The sequence below is a fragment of the Schistocerca nitens genome, chromosome 3, assembly GCF_023898315.1.
Source record: "Schistocerca nitens isolate TAMUIC-IGC-003100 chromosome 3, iqSchNite1.1, whole genome shotgun sequence".
In the NCBI taxonomy this organism is placed as follows: domain Eukaryota; kingdom Metazoa; phylum Arthropoda; class Insecta; order Orthoptera; family Acrididae; genus Schistocerca; species Schistocerca nitens.
Genome location: NC_064616.1, coordinates 46236475 through 46253724, shown reverse-complemented (window position 1 = coordinate 46253724; position 17250 = coordinate 46236475).

The following is a 17250-nucleotide window of genomic DNA, read 5'->3' as shown; positions in this document are numbered from 1 at the left end:
GGCACAATGTCAATAGCGAACGTGTGCGAACGTGCGCGCGCGCACGCGCGTTTGTGTGTGTGTGTGTGTGTGTGTGGTGTGTGGAGTACTATCTTTTTTTACTGGGTAGAAGTATCTGAATTTTGGGTGTCTTTGTAAAGGTGGTGGTGTTGTGATGATGTCCTCTACGTTGAGCCCGTATCTCACCCTCAGTTTGCCGAGTCGGTTTTGAATAGGTTCGGCACTGCCTGTTGTGAAGGAATCATCACTGGGAGTGAGGAATTCGCATGAACAGAGAGACGCTGCTATTGGCTGCCCGAAACAATGGAAAAGTTGCCCGGACTGATGAGTTGTACCGCGACTGTATAAGAATAAGCTAATGTTCACGTATAGTACTTATACGGTAACTTAAAATACACAGAACATGAGCAAAAAAAGCGAATCCACGGGGACAGGTGTACAAAGCTGACGAACAACTTTCAGTGCTTCAGCTTCGTGGTCGTGCGGTAGCGTTCTCGCTTCCCACGCCCGGGTTCCCGGGTTCGATTCCCGGCGGGTCAGGGATTTTCTCTGCCTCGTGATGACTGGGTGTTGTGTGATGTCCTTAGGTTAGTTAGGTTTAAGCAGTTCTAAGTTCTAGGGGACTGGTGACCATAGCTGTTAAGTCCCATAGTGCTGAGAACCATTTGAACCATTTTTTGCTTCAGCTCATGCAAGACTGACCCATCTGCTCAGTAAGTCTGTGATATTGCGACGGAGCGAACTACATTAAAAGTGACTTCTAACAGTACTCAAGTACGAGTGCTGAACACAAAACTAATTATAATTGAAAGGGTACAGTACCGCCCGACATTGAACATAGGTACAACATACTTCATTATTTTTGTCAGAACAACACATTTTTTTGTAAAATAACTCAATTACAATTAATACAGCGAAGCCGGATACCAGTGTGGGAAAGAATGACAATTTACTTATTTAATTGATCACATGTGCATTCCCACAAAATAAATCCCTACATCCAGTTTGGTGAGATCTGTGAAATGAAAGAATGTATGGTCGCCTGCTAACTGCAGATAGTGAATGTGAATATATGATCATCTTTGAGACGATCCTTTGGCCACCTTTGGTGGGACCAAAGAGATGAAATTTACCTGAGCTTTGAGCACCTGAAATGTGGCTGACCAATACGGTAGCAAGGTGCTCCCCCACTTCGGCAGAGGTGCGAGAGAACCTGAAGAACGGCCATGTTTCTGCACTCTGCTACTGGATCTTGTGCTGTTAAGACCTGTCTTAGGTGTGATCCGTAATGACAAAAGAGTGGAGACTGGTATGCATGTGGAATATTTAAGAGTAGTTTGAAATAATAATTTCTCTATTTAGGAACTTTTGTGGGGAGAATTAAATGTCAGGCAGGTAATATTAATGGGATCGTAGTAATTTTCGGAAGTGACCAATGGTCACAATGAAATCACGTGTAGCAATAAGTTGAAATACTTCCGTGTGCTTAAGTTAAGCTGAATTACTAGCGTGTGTACTATAAGTTGAAATATTTAAGGAATGGCGTGTGCAGGACTTGAAATTAGAGACGACTACTTCCACGTGGTGAGTACTGTGTGAGTCTCAATCTGTGTATGAGACAAAGGATAAAGAGAAGTACTCGTCCATGATATCAGTTGAGGACTCGTGTGTGTGATGAATATGTTCTTAATATTACTTTGCGTGATATGTTTCCGTGTGACGCTTGATTCAAACTATAATACTCTGAGAGAGAAGCAAGGTGAGTCAGCCGTCTATCCAGCAAAGCCACTTGGCTTGCATTGCACAGGAAGACGTGCATATATCTCCAGAGTTCATAGTAGGAAAGTAGAATTACGAAGTGGGGCAGTGTCGTGTGAAACTGGGAAAAATACTAATTGAAGTGGGAAAGCTGAAAGTGATAATGTTGTGACTATTCCCTGTGTTGTATTTCATGTTGTAGTGTGGTGTATGTCATGTAATTGAAGTATATGTGGTTTGCATGGGAGAGTAGCAAGGTAGTTTCAGAGGTAGTGGGTTATGCGTGTTCCTTTTGTACTGCTTGGTCTGCAGGAAAGTTTCGTGATGATGATTGTGAGAGTCGAAGTGTGAGAAATAATAAAAGATCCACCATCCTATCCAGAAAGTGCACTGTAGCGTTAAATAATTACGAGACCATAAGATAGAGATTCACCAATGTAAAGCCATGCCCACTGGGCGGAATTTCTCATGTGTTATTGTTGTAGGTTATAGAATTTGTGTGTTAAGGTTATAGAATTTATCAGAATAAATAAGATGGTGAAAAGAAAAAGATTGGTGGCCTTTTCCTTCGAACTGTATGTTGTCATGATATCCAGAATTTATAATGTGTGCACCACTCATATTCAGTGCGATGGCCACTTGTTGATAAAAGCCGTTAAATGAAAAAAGAAAATGTGGTATTGCCAGTGCGTAGTGAACAGTCAGAGTTCTGTAAATTACTGATAGTCAGATGTGCGTTCCGTTGCATATTATTCATACAGGAGGATAATTTGTAACTTAATTGTGAGTACGAGAGTTCATGTTACTCGATAAATAAGAATGAATCCACTTGCTTGGCAGACCACTCATCTTGCAGGCCTAACTGCTTGATGCCACAGTATGAGCAAGGCATGTGGGTGCCTCTCATAGTTTAGACCCTGCCAGGATATTTTGCTGTTAGGGTTTGCTGTTAAGATTTTTTTATTTTTTTGATGGAATATATTGTGATAGCGCTAAGAAGTAAATTTTTTTGTTTGCAATTTCTTTCTGGATTGGTGAGGATCTTTTATTTTTTTATGTAATTAATTGCTATATCGTCCAAGGCTGGAAGATCGTTGCATAATTTTTTTTGCGTAATGTCCGTAGTAACTAGGTCGCAGTCGAAAAGTGTAGTCACCATGGAGAATAGTGATTCTGGGGTGAACATACCAGTGCAGCAGGAAGTAGGTGTCGACCTTGGGTTAATGAGCGAGAACGGCAAGCACTTGGAATGGGCTGAATTGTTCAGCGGACCGCGGCTAGGTGATCCTTTAAGCAGTGGGCTTTGTCCACAACCGGGGCCTTTTCCCGATGACGCAGGCGAGCCGGGACTAGGTGAGGTATGCAGTGAAAGTGAAGCTACCCTTAGCGAAGCTACGGTTTCTCAGGTGAGCGAGGTGAGCGCACCGAAAGTAGCAAATGACAATGTGCTACTGCGGTTTTTACAGAGGATGGATAGAGATAATAAGGAAAGATTGGAAGCGATGGATAGAGATAATAAGGAGAGAGATAGGGAGATTAAGGAAACATTGGAAGCGATGGATAAAGATAGTAAGGAAAGTATGGAGTCATTGGATAAGGGAAATAAAGAGGCAATGAGGAAGCTAAACTCAGTTATCGTTGAGCGTCTGCCCGCAGTTAATAATCGGTTAGATGACGGGGAGAGGAATCTGGGTGCGTTGAAGCAAGTATGTGACGCCGTGAAAGAAAAAGGCAATAATTTGGAGGTACGAATAATTGTAATAGAGAGTGATACTACAGAACGTAGGGAGTGTTGCCGGATGAGCGAATCAAAGAGGTAGTGGTCAGAATGAATACGATTAGTGCAGATGTAGAAAAGATCAGTACAAGAGGCGAGACAGGCTCTGACAGTACGCAGCGAGAGGTTTATGCCAACCAGGGGGAGATACACTCACTATTAAATCTTAAAGAGGCGCAATTAGAAATAAGTAGGAAACATAGGGAAGAACTAGCACAGTTGCAATTAGCGTGCAGTAGCGAAGGTGACACACCACCAGGTAGATTTCAGAGGGAGAGTGAGATAAATTCAAAAAACGAAAATAGGCAGAAAGAGAAAGACGAACTCCGAGAGTTAAAAGAACGGTTGTATCGGATAAAACAGTTGGCAAACCCAACTGGGTATAGTCGAAGGCTGTCTCAATTTCAAGATTCATTACCTTCATCGTGGGGACTGCTCCTCAAAATGAAGATTGAGTGTAACCATTTGAGGGATGAGGATAAAGCGAAAATGCAGGAAGTTATTAAAGACTGTAGTAGCTATTTAAATGAATTCTGGTCGAAAAGTAAGCATGACCAGGTTACGCAAAGCATATTGATGATGTCAAATTGTAACGAAGGTGGTATAAGAGATCCAGTGGCGTGCTATCAGGAAATGCTGAGACGAAATAGGTATTTGGATGTGCCATACGAACCTGGGGAGTTCATTTGGATCTGTATAACGAAGTTGCCAGTGAAATTGCGCAGAGATATAGTGATAGCAGGCAGAGGCTTAGACGATTCTGTGTCATTTCAGCACTTTTTACAGGAACTGAGAAATGAGAGCAACATTGTGCATGGAGACACGACACATAGGTCAGACAGAGTCGAGGGTAGGAACGGCAGAAACTATCAGAATGACAGGATAGCATGGAATCCTGGAATTTCTTTCTTGTCGTAATAGATTGATGGATAGGAGAAACTAATCCAACATATCAGCCCTTAGCATGTTGCCATAAAACACTGATATGTAGGAATGCAAATACCTTACTTCTGATCAGAGAATAAAACACCAGTAATGGCATCTGTTAGGCTGGTCTCTCAGAGCAAAATTTGCAATTTTTTATTTCGAACACTAAAGTAAAAGGACTGTTTCCTCAAAAAACCAGTTGTTAAAAATGTTATGTAATAATGCCAATGAGTCCAGTTTAATTAGTGCGATTTGACTATTGCAGATACTTAACACGTAATATAAAAAAGTCAACATTGTGATCTGTATGGCATAGGGTACGTTTATACTGCTGTTACAGGTAACATCAGTAATGTGATCGAAGTTTTTAAATTAGATGCCATCTGATCTATAGTATGTCATAGTCGTGGTGACAGTTATAATGAGGTGCTGGCTATGGTTGTTCGGAATCTGGTGTTAGGGCAAGAGGCCACGAGCACCAAAGTTTCTAACACTTGGGCTGTCTCATCTCTCCCAGCTTGTATACTCTGCACACATTTAATTTTCATGTAAGCACAGATTCCTAACTAGCAAATTATTTACTGTGTACAGTGAACCATTTAGAGTGAGGCGGATTGTCCATGAAAATGCTGTACTGATTGAGATGATCAAGGGAAAACAATTGCATGGGCTTCATCACATTTCTAACATCAAATTATGGAAAAGTTAAGGATAGATCGAAAGTAGGCAATTTATGGTAGATAGTCAGTGTATTTATTTTTGGTGTGTAACGTTGTGCAGGGTCAAATCGAACATAACAACTTTCAGGCGGCATGTCAGGAAGTATGACGGAATAGACTGGTCGAATGAGTCATGAACAGGAGTCGACAGAGTGGTGTATGTATGTATTTTTTGTCATATGAATAAGGATCAAGCAGAAACGACGTGATGATTAATGAGTGGATAAAGATGGTAGATAGAGAAGCGACGTAATAAATAGTAGTTGATAAAGGTGATATTTAAGGAGAGAAGCGACGTGAAGCAGTGTGATTAATAAAGAGAGATTCGACGTGATGAAACAGTGGTAAATAAAGGTGAGTAGAGTTAATAATGTGGAGATGTCTTAGATATATGTTACAGAGAGGCCTGTGTATGCTGCAATCGAGATTGATGCGAATGGCGAAGGAAGACCAGGAAATGATGGAGTAATGGATGGACGGAGAGCCGAAATATGAATGAAGAGATGAGGACAACTGCACAGCGTGAAGGGACATAAAGGGAGTATGAGATCCAGATGGTGAATGTTGTGGAATACTGACGTAAGATGTAATATGAGTGTAAATATAATTCTTACCATAACATTTGCAATATGAAAAAAAATAATTTTTGTTGTTGTTGTTGAAGCCTGGTACCAGTATAACTAATCAAAACGGTTCCAAGAATGTGTACAGTTATTTTGCAGGATGAATAATTTGTGTATTTTTTGTTCTTAGATGAAATGTCGCAATTCTAAGTTGATATTTAGCAGGATGAATAATCGGTAAAGTGAATGCAGAGGTAAGCACACTCCTGTAAAGGGTATGCTACCGACCCATAACTAAAACATTATTGTGCTTTATTGTTTGATTTGGATGAAGCTCGATGGCAGGTCAGGATCTGACATCATGTGGATGGTTCATACATGTCCTAGAAATGTTGTTATATATAATAAAAAGGTAAAATATATAAAGAGATACTAATTTCAGTCTGTCACAAGCACAAAGGTGCATTGTATGTTGTAGATTTAGAGTCATCAGTTTCTAAAATGTTTATTGTGTTAGGATGTTAATGTAGTTTACTATTTAACATCATGTGGTAGGTAATTGTGAGCAGTGTAGATTATTTCTTATATTATTGTTAGAACTCTTTCAGGGGGTATTAATTTCAGTCTGTCACAAGCACAAAGGTTCACTGTATATTGTAGTTTTAGAATCAACAGTTTCTAATATTTTCACTGTGATAGGATGTTAGAGTAGTCTACTATTTCATATTGTAATTATGAACTGTATAGATTGTTTCTTATTCCTTTTTTTTTTACACTTTCATCTTTTGTATGAGGGATGACAGGTACAATCAATAGCACAAGTGTGGGCCGTCTATAGAAAACGGATAAATGTTGATGTTGTATCTGTAGAAAACTAGGGTATATGATTTTACGTTTTTTGGAACAAAGATTCTTTTATTACCAATGTATCTAATAGATCATACATGTAGTCAATGAGTATTTAAATACTGTAAGAATATCCTTTTGTCTGTAATGTTGCGAGATGTACGGATCGGTCTGACTGATTGGGTGTCATAGCACTGAGGGGCTACACAGAACGTGCCCGTACCACATAAGCCAAGCTGACATCGGCATGGGAGAGGCGACAGAGCCGCGGCACTCCCCACTCCACTGCCGGTCGGGGTACACTCCACGCGCCCGCTACAGCAGGTCAATGGCCTGGGGCGACACGCACGTACCACTGGCCATTCATAAGTTCCACCACCCTTACGACTGGGGAAAGTATCCCGCGGAGGCAACAGCGGGTGGTTTCTTCTGCTCAACGGCTCACGCGGCGGCGCCACGGCAGAATGAACGACGCGCGGCAGAGCCCGGAGGGCATTTTTTACCAGCAACTATTAACTAGTACTGGACTGTGGAGCCATGAAACAAGATGACTGCTTGTATGTCTCCATAAGGTGGAAAGTGAAGGACTGGTGTTTCCACGTTGTGAATGGTGGAAAAGATTTTGTCTTTAGCAGACAGGACGATTGTTTTGTTTTGTCTTGACCACTGAACAGTGGGATCCATAAACTTTTGGCAGTGACTTGTTAAGTGTGCTTAATGAATTGCATGTGGGACGCTTGGTATACTTAAAGAGGACAGTTGTCGTTTGGTACTAATTATTGTATGAATGCAAGAAACTAGAGTGGGACATTGACATTTGCGTTTGTAGTAGGAGACATTTCTTTAATTGGTGTGGGAATAAGTGCTGTTTGTTGGAACTTACGACTTTTAATTACACCATGAACTGAAAGGACAGAACTGTGGGTAATAGTAGTTGTAGGGCCATTTCTGGATGACCAGATTCGTGTGGATGGTACTCTGAGAGTGACTATGACATTTGTGTTTAATGTGTTCAAAATGCCGATTTGAGCGACTTAAAGACTTTCGTCCGGGTAACCATGGGAGAGCTTTGACACCGAGACAGTGTTTCTAGGGAACCTGTCAGAAACGTTTTTGACCCCAAGAAAATCACAGAATGAAATGATTCCGTGTGACTCGCAAGATAGGAAATAATGTATTTGTACTAGTAATTGTGTAAATTTTTTTTATATGTTTCATTCCTGAAGGGACAACAAGTGTAATTGTATTTCATTAACATTTGTGTTTAGAATAGTTAGTGTTTTTTTGTTTGTTCTGGGTTATCAAGTTCACGTAGCATGTTTATTAGAACATTTGGTACAATGATGCTTTAATTATTAGCCAGTGGCGTAATACTAACATAGCAGCTCTTGTTGCATTGGTCAGTAAGGTTGTCACAGGGGACAAAAGTTTGCATTGCACAACAAATATCGGAATTAACTGATGCATCTTGATGTCGTGGACAGTAATGATCTTGTTGGTGTGTTGACTGAAGCCACTTATTTGCATTATCACAGTGGTGATATTTCACATTAAAGTGTAATGACGGCTAGTCGAAATGCAAGTTCTTGTCGTCTAAATGTGTAACAACAGAGAAATGAGCAGTAGAGTAAGGTACAAGAGCTACTGGTGGATTCAAGCACTTATTGCTAACTATTTACTCTGGGTATTGATCAAAGTTGATGGACTGACTAGCTCAGCAGCAGGTATTTGTACTGGTGGACAAGGATAGGGTTAAACTCACAGTCGAGTAGTGGTGGCATTTGCTTAAGTGATGATAGTTAATGAGGTATGACATAATGTCTCAGATGAACTATATTACGTAACCAATATGTAACTTGTGGTATATTTCATTGTTTTTCTTCTCAGTTTTATTTCTCTGTAGGTTTGATGTATATTTTAGAGTACTGATGTGGAGCCTGACATTATACATGCAACTAGTGTACGCAATTTTTTCATTTGTTGATTTTGTTTTGTATTTAGACATTGCCGTGTAAAGATTATTACAACGCAATTTATGAATGTCATATTACTTGTTCTGTGTTTGGACGGTGAGCTATTTAAAATTTCATGAGTACAATTAGTATTTTTTTTATTTGTCATAGAATTAGTGAAGTTTGGATTACTCATAAAAATAACGAAGATCCCAGTAACTAAGCAAATTTTTACCTCAACATTATTTTTTATTTGTATGATGTAATGTTTTATTTGTCATGTGGATTGTTGTAAATTTGTATGTGTACGTTACTCTGGATTGTGGAGAGTACAATAATGCAACAACTGTGTCAATAATTTGGTAAAGTAACGGCATTTGGACGTCTATTTGAGGTCACCAGGGGCTAAGGTCTCCTCCTGGTTATTTTGATGACTTGCTACGTTTGTTCCAATATAGCTTTCTTAAAAAAAATGTTCGGAACTACCCTCGCATTGCAATGATAGTACCGTGCCATTTTTTTTTGCATGGGTAGCCGGTGGTGAAAGGGTACTGTACCGCCCGACATTGAAAATAGGTACAACATACTTCATTATTTTTGTCAGAACAACACCGCAGATAGTGAATGTGAATATATGATCATCTTTGAGACGATCCTTTGGCCACCATTGGTGGGACCAAAGAGATGAAATTTACCTGAGCTTTGAGCACCTGAAATGTGGCTGACCAATACGGTAGCAAGGTGCTCCCCCACTTCGGCAGAGGTGCGAGAGAACCTGAAGAACGGCCATGTTTCAGCACTCTGCCGCTGGATCTTGTGCTGTTAAGACCTGTCTTAGGTGTGATCCGTAATGACAAAAGAGTGGAGACATGGTATGCATGTGGAATATTTAAGAGTAGTTTGAAATAATAATTTCTCTATTTAGGAACTTTTGTGGGGAGAATTAAATGTCAGGCAGGTAATATTAATGGGATCGTAGTAATCTTCGGAAGTGACCAATGGTCACAATGAAATCACGTGTAGCAATAAGTTGAAATACTTCCGTGTGCTTAAGTTAAGCTGAATTACTAGCGTGTGTACTATAAGTTGAAATATTTAAGGAATGGCGTGTGCAGGACTTGAAATTAGAGACGAGTACTTCCACGTGGTGAGTACTGTGTGAGTCTCAATCTGTGTATGAGACAAAGGATAAAGAGGAGTACTCGTCCATGGTATCAGTTGAGGACTCGCGTGTGTGATGAATATGTTCTTAATATTACTTTGCGTGATATGTTTCCGTGTGACGCTTGCTTCAAACTATAATACTCTGAGAGAGAAGCAAGGTGAGTCAGCCGTCTATCCAGCAAAGCCACTTGGCTTGCATTGCACAGGAAGACGTGCATATATCTCCAGAGTTCATAGTAGGAAAGTAGAATTACGAAGTGGGGCAGTGTCGTGTGAAACTGGGAAAAATACTAATTGAAGTGGGAAAGCTGAAAGTGATAATGTTGTGACTATTCCCTGTGTTGTATTTCATGTTGTAGTGTGGTGTATGTCATGTAATTGAAGTATATGTGGTTTGCATGGGAGAGTAGCAAGGTAGTTTCAGAGGTAGTGGGTTATGCGTGTTCCTTTTGTACTGCTCGGTCTGCAGGAAAGTTTCGTGATGATGATTGTGAGAGTCGAAGTGTGAGAAATAATAAAAGATCCACCATCCTATCCAGAAAGTGCACTGTAGCGTTAAATAATTACGAGACCATAAGATAGAGATTCACCAATGTAAAGCCATGCCCACTGGGCGGAATTTCTCATGTGTTATTGTTGTAGGTTATAGAATTTGTGTGTTAAGGTTATAGAATTTATCAGAATAAATAAGATGGTGAAAAGAAAAAGATTGGTGGCCTTTTCCTTCGAACTGTATGTTGTCATGATATCCAGAATTTATAATGTGTGCGCCACTCATATTCAGTGCGATGGCCACGTGTTGATAAAAGCCGTTAAATGAAAAAAGAAAATGTGGTATTGCCAGTGCGTAGTGAACAGTCAGAGTTCTGTAAATTACTGATAGTCAGATGTGCGTTTCCGTTGCATATTATTCATACAGGAAGATAATTTGTAACTTAATTGTGAGTACGAGAGTTCATGTTACTCTATAAATAAGAATGAATCCACTTGCTTGGCAGACCACTCATCTTGCAGGCCTGACTGCTTGATGCCACAGTATGAGCAAGGCATGTGGGTGCCTCTCATATACTACAGTTAACTATTCAACATATTGTTTCCGTTAAGACTGTCTTCTGTCACGTTATAGTTTAGCACGCTGTTCAACATTTCCGTTCTCGTAATCAATTATACACCCGCACTAAATTTTCATTCAACTGAAAATGCATTGTGCAGTATTTCATTTCGTCCGATGAGTTGCACTTCTAATTAAATTAATGAACCCTGCAGTTAAATACGAAATAGAATCTTTTTTATGCAGCAGTTTGTTGATTCAGTTCGATCAAACGTAACTTCAGTTTCGCATGTAACTCCAATCAATTGTGTGAGAGTATTATCCCATAGACGAATTTAAGTGGAAATAAGTTTTTGAAATGTATCCAAACAATTAACCAGCTGCATTTGCCAGACCATGGAATCCGTTCTGAAAACTACTGATCCAGTCCGATACAACTGACCTTTCTTTTCCAGTTGCCCAATAGACACGTCTCACCTCCTCAATCTCAGCTCGGGAGGCTCCCCAGAGAACGGTACACAGCATCCAATTTTCTCACCAAACACTCACTTCACTGTTGCCTCGCTCAGTGTCCTGCAAATTATGATACCTTGCCTTTCATTTCTCCCAACATCTCCTTTTAGTTGGTACTCCTTAGTCACATTTACTGAGAAACTCAGCAATTACTATCATCTTCATCACTCATTTTGTAGTGTATAAAGATAAATCATTACTACAATTTACGTTTATTCCATTTTAGCTATTTTTCTAACATATGGTCATTTAAAATTTCAAACTATATTTAAATATCGACACATTGAACTAAAAAAAACGGAATGAAAATAGTACTGTTAATATCTATAATAATAACAACGACTATTCTCCATAAGATTTTATTTTATAGCACTACTGGCCATTAACATTGCTACACCACGAAGATGACGTGCTACAGACGCGAAATTTAACCGACAGGAAGAAGATGCTGTGATATGCAAATGATTAGCGTTTCAGAGCATTCACACAAGGTTGGCGCCGGTGGCGACACCTACAACGTGCTGACATGAGGAAAGTTTCCAACCGATTTCTCATACACAAACGGCAGTTGACCAGCGTTGCCTGGTGAAACGTTGTTGGGATGCCTCGTGTAAGGAGGGGAAATGCGTACCATCACGATTCCGACTTTGATAAAGGTCGGATTGTAGCCTATCGCGATTGCGGTTTATCGTATCGCGACATTGCTGCTGGCGTTGATCGAGATCCAATGACTGTTAGCAGAATATGGAATCGGTGGGTTCAGGAGGGTAATACGGAACGCCGTGCTGGATCCCAACGGCCTCGTATCACTAGCAGCCGAGATGACAGGCATCTTATTCTCATGGCTGAAACGAATCGTGCAGCCACGCCTCGATCCCTGAGTCAACAGATGGGGACGTTTGCAAGACAACAACCATCTGCACGAACAGTTCGACGACGTTTGCAGCAGCATGGACTATCAGCTCGGAGACTATGGCTGCGGTTACCCTTGACGCTGCATGACAGGCAGGAGCGCCTGCGATGGTGTACTCAACGACGAACCTGGGTGCACGAATGGCAGAACGTCATTTTTTTCGGATGAATCCAGGTTCTGTGTACAGCATCATGATGGTCGCATCCGTGTTTGGCGACATCGCGGTGAACGCACATTGGAAGCGTGTATTCGTCATCGCCATACTGGCGTATCACCCGGCGCGATGGTAGGGGGTGCCATTTGTTACACGTCTCGGTCACCTCTTGTTCGCATTGACGGCACTTTGATCACTGGGCATTACATTTCAGATGTGTTACGACCCGTGGCTCTACCGTTCATTCGATCCCTGCGAAACCCTACATTTCAGCATGATAATGCACGACTGCATGTTGCAGGTCCTGTACAGGCCTTTCTGGATACAGAAAATGTTCGACTGCTGCCCTGGCCAGCAGATTCTCCAGATCTCTCACCACCGTCACAATACGCCAGTCACTACTCTTGATGAACTGTGGTATCGTGTTGAAGCCGCATGTGCTGCTGTAGCTGTACACGCCATTCAAGCTCTGTTTGACTCAATACCCAGGCGTATCAAGGCAGTTATTACGACCAGAGGTGGTTGTTCTGGATAGTGATTTCTCAGGATCTATGCACCCAAATTGCGTGAAAATGTAATCACATGTCAGTCTAGTATAATACACTCCTGGAAATGGAAAAAAGAACACATTGACACCGGTGTGTCAGACCCACCATACTTGCTCCGGACACTGCGAGAGGGCTGTAGAAGCAATGATCACACGCACGGCACAGCGGACACACCAGGAACCGCGGTGTTGGCCGTCGAATGGCGCTAGCTGCGCAGCATTTGTTCACCGCCGCCGTCAGTGTCAGCCAGTTTGCCGTGGCATACGGAGCTCCATCGCAGTCTTTAACACTGGTAGCATGCCGCGACAGCGTGGACGTGAACCGTATGTGCAGTTGACGGACTTTGAGCGAGGGCGTATAGTGGGCATGCGGGAGGCCGGGTGGACGTACCGCCGAATTGCTCAACACGTGGGGCGTGAGGTCTCCACAGTACATCGATGTTGTCGCCGGTGGTCGGCGGAAGGTGCACGTGGCCGTCGACCTGGGACCGGACCGCAGCGACGCACGGATGCACGCCAAGACCGTAGGATCCTACGCAGTGCCGTAGGGGACCGCACCGCCACTTCCCAGCAAATTAGGGACACTGTTGCTCCTGGGGTATCGGCGAGGACCATTCGCAACCGTCTCCATGAAGCTGGGCTACGGTCCCGCACACCGTTAGGCCGTCTTCCGCTCACGCCCCAACATCGTGCAGCCCGCCTCCAGTGGTGTCGCGACAGGCGTGAATGGAGGGACGAATGGAGACGTGTCGTCTTCAGCGATGAGAGTCGCTTCTGCCTTGGTGCCAATGATGGTCGTATGCGTGTTTGGCGCCGTGCAGGTGAGCGCCACAATCAGGACTGCATACGACCGAGGCACACAGGGCCAACACCCGGCATCATGGTGTGGGGAGCGATCTCCTACACCGGCCGTACACCACTGGTGATCGTCGAGGGGACACTGAATAGTGCACGGTACATCCAAACCGTCATCGAACCCATCGTTCTACCATTCCTAGACCGGCAAGGGAACTTGCTGTTCCAACAGGACAATGCACGTCCGCATGTATCCCGTGCCACCCAACGTGCTCTAGAAGGTGTAAGTCAACTACCCTGGCCAGCAAGATCTCCGGATCTGTCCCCCATTGAGCATGTTTGGGACTGGATGAAGCGTCGTCTCACGCGGTCTGCACGTCCAGCACGAACGCTGGTCCAACTGAGGCGCCAGGTGGAAATGGTATGGCAAGCCGTTCCACAGGACTACATCCAGCATCTCTACGATCGTCTCCATGGGAGAATAGCAGCCTGCATTGCTGCGAAAGGTGGATATACACTGTACTAGTGCCGACATTGTGCATGCTCTGTTGCCTGTGTCTATGTGCCTGTGGTTCTGTCAGTGTGATCATGTGATGTATCTGACCCCAGGAATGTGTCAATAAAGTTTCCCCTTCCTGGGACAATGAATTCACGGTGTTCTTATTTCAATTTCCAGGAGTGTATATTTGTCCAATGAATACTCATTTATCATCTGCATTTCTTCTTGATGTAGCAATTTTAATGGCCAGTAGTGTAAATCAAACAAAACTTGCACTGATTTCAGATACAATATCTTAACATCTTTAAGGTAGACTGACAATTGTAGCCGACTAAAGTTACTCGAAAGAATTCAGTGTGATATTTATATCGGGAGCGACAGCACACACAACTAGTGGAAATACATAAGTGATAAAGCGTAACATTTGACAAAAACAAAAAAACAGCGATCAGGATCGGCGAGCATCGAGCAGGCTTTCATTCAGGAAGTCGTACAGCTGACGTTAGTAGCCTGTTGCCGTACTCACCGTGAAGTGAATATGTGTGGCCGGAGACAACCACTGAAATCACTTCATCATGTCTCGGGTGGCGTTCTGCCTTAGGCCCTCTTTTTACTTTTACAGAGACAATTACATCCAACGTTATGTGGGCAGTTTATGTAGCTATATGTTCACCATTTGACAGATATTGACTCCTAACTAGAACTTCATCTTCACTATAACAATGACATCCTGAACACTGCTTTCTCTGTCAAGTATGATAACACGAGAATGCACGTATTTTTTTATTGTTTACATTTAGCTTTCAGCTATACGACATACGATTATTTCGTTATTAATTAAACAACTAGCACGAAGAGACACATCCCAACAGTGCATTTAATCTCATACAAATGCCAGAGGCACAAATCGACCCTATGCATCAGCTTCACTAGGCAGTGAGGTTGTCTTCATATCAGGAAATACGATCAAGTCTCCCGCCCGCCCCCCCCCCCCCCTCCCACCCCGGTCATCATCGATGATAGATCTAAGACCTCCACTCGCTTCGACACAAATAATGTAATATTTCTCTGGAACCAGTTCGAGACTTCTGCTCATCCAGTCTGCGACGTTAAAATATTCCCACTGCTACGACAGCCGTGTGCAGTTGTGGCATACTGTACTAATTGAAATGCTATATCGACGCTTGTGAAAAATTGGATCGACCGAGAAGAATGGCGTGAACGACTTCTCACTTGAAGAATAAATTATGTAGAATAGCATAGCAGGAGTTAGTAATTAACACTGTAGAGGGTGCACACCTCTTTGTTATCCGACTGGAGAAGTCTTGGTATATGCCAGGCTCAGGCACTGCAGATCTAACAGAAGTTTGCACCACATGACATGAATTATATTCCACAAATCGTCACACGGATGTGGGAAAAGGCAAAAAAGTTGTTTCCTTCACATAAACTGACAACGGCCTTGCCACATGTGGTAACACCGGTTCCCGTCAGATCACACTTAAAGGTGACCGACTGGATCGGCCGAGCGCTCTTGGCAAGCGGGATGCGTCCAACCTTTGTGAAGCCAGTTTAGGAGCTATTTGATTGAGAAGTAGTGGTTTATAGTCACGAAAACTGACAGCGACCGCGAGGGCGATTTGCTGACCACATGTCTCTCCATATCCGCATCCAGTGATGCCTATCGTCTAAGGATGACACGGCGGTTGGTCGGTCCTGCTGTGCCTTCCGAGGCCTGTTCGAAGAGAGTTTCATTTAAGTTTTTCAACTGAAACGCAGTGGAATAACTTCAGCTTATGAAATATTACTCTTTTATTATTTTAAGATATTATGCAATGGAGTAGAAGTTCGTTAATTCAATGTTGTAGTGTACTGTGTCAACCTAAGACACAGACAATTAGTATGCTGTGGCAGGTTGCTGAATACATGTTTACCAATGTATCAAACTGCTTTTTGAATTAATATTACGCCCCAGAAATCTCTGTATAGTATTTTATTAAATTTTGGTAATATAATAAAACTCGGCACAAAATTTTTGTGAAAAGATAAAAACTAATATACGTATTCCGTATTTTTTGAAGAGTTCTGAGTTGCATATCGTCGAAAAAGATAAAAACACAATAGTCCATAACTGATAAGTGAATGAAAATTTGCGGAATAACCTAATTTCTTTATTTCTAAGTCACCTAAAGCTTTAATCACGCGTACTGCAAATGTAGCTGAACTAGCACTTAATTACTTCTAGGGTGACAGGATTTCCAATTCACATTGAGATCTACCTTTAGTCCCAAAAACAGAGTACTACCTGCTTCTTCTTCTAGCAGTTTATTGCCCTAATATACGGCAATAACTTCTGCGAGACAATTATAATCTGGAGCTATCTATCTAACTCCCAGAAAGAACGAAGATAAGAATTTATCGTCCCGTCAACTTCAAGGTCATTAGTGAGGGTGCAAAAGCTAGGATTAGGAATGGACTCCAGCCGGTCTTTTCCAGAGGAACCACCCCGGAATTTGCCTTAAGCGTGTTAGAGAAATTAAGAAAAAGCTAAACATGAATGGCTAAACGGTGACTTGAACCTCGGTCCTTCCGTGTAAAGACCAGTGTTTCAACCAATGTGCCACATCGCCCGGTAACTATATGTTGGGTTGTAATATGTAACGATAAAGCTGCAATTCAAGCTCTTATCAGAGCGAGGAGTGCTAGCTACATTTATCGTGGTGATTATACATCTGTTACTAGGTACTATTGGCATCGCTGTTGACTTCCTTTGCCTACTGTCTATTTCGGTACTCGAACGGAAGAGCCAGTTCCGCGAGCGAGTTTTTCCAATTTCCCGGAGTGCCCCTAACTTAGGCCGCTTTCCATTGAGAGATTATGTGGAGCAGTCACAGACACTTTACGTTTCCATTTCTTTCCACCCAGCAAAGAAAAATGAGAAATTTTCTTTTTTAACTCAGATGCTATTCCACGCCGCAAGGCGCCAAAACTCATTTGCGAAGAAAGCCTACCAAGATAACAATGCTTTTAATGTTGGACGGCCTTTTCTTACTAATAAGTCCGCGTACCAAA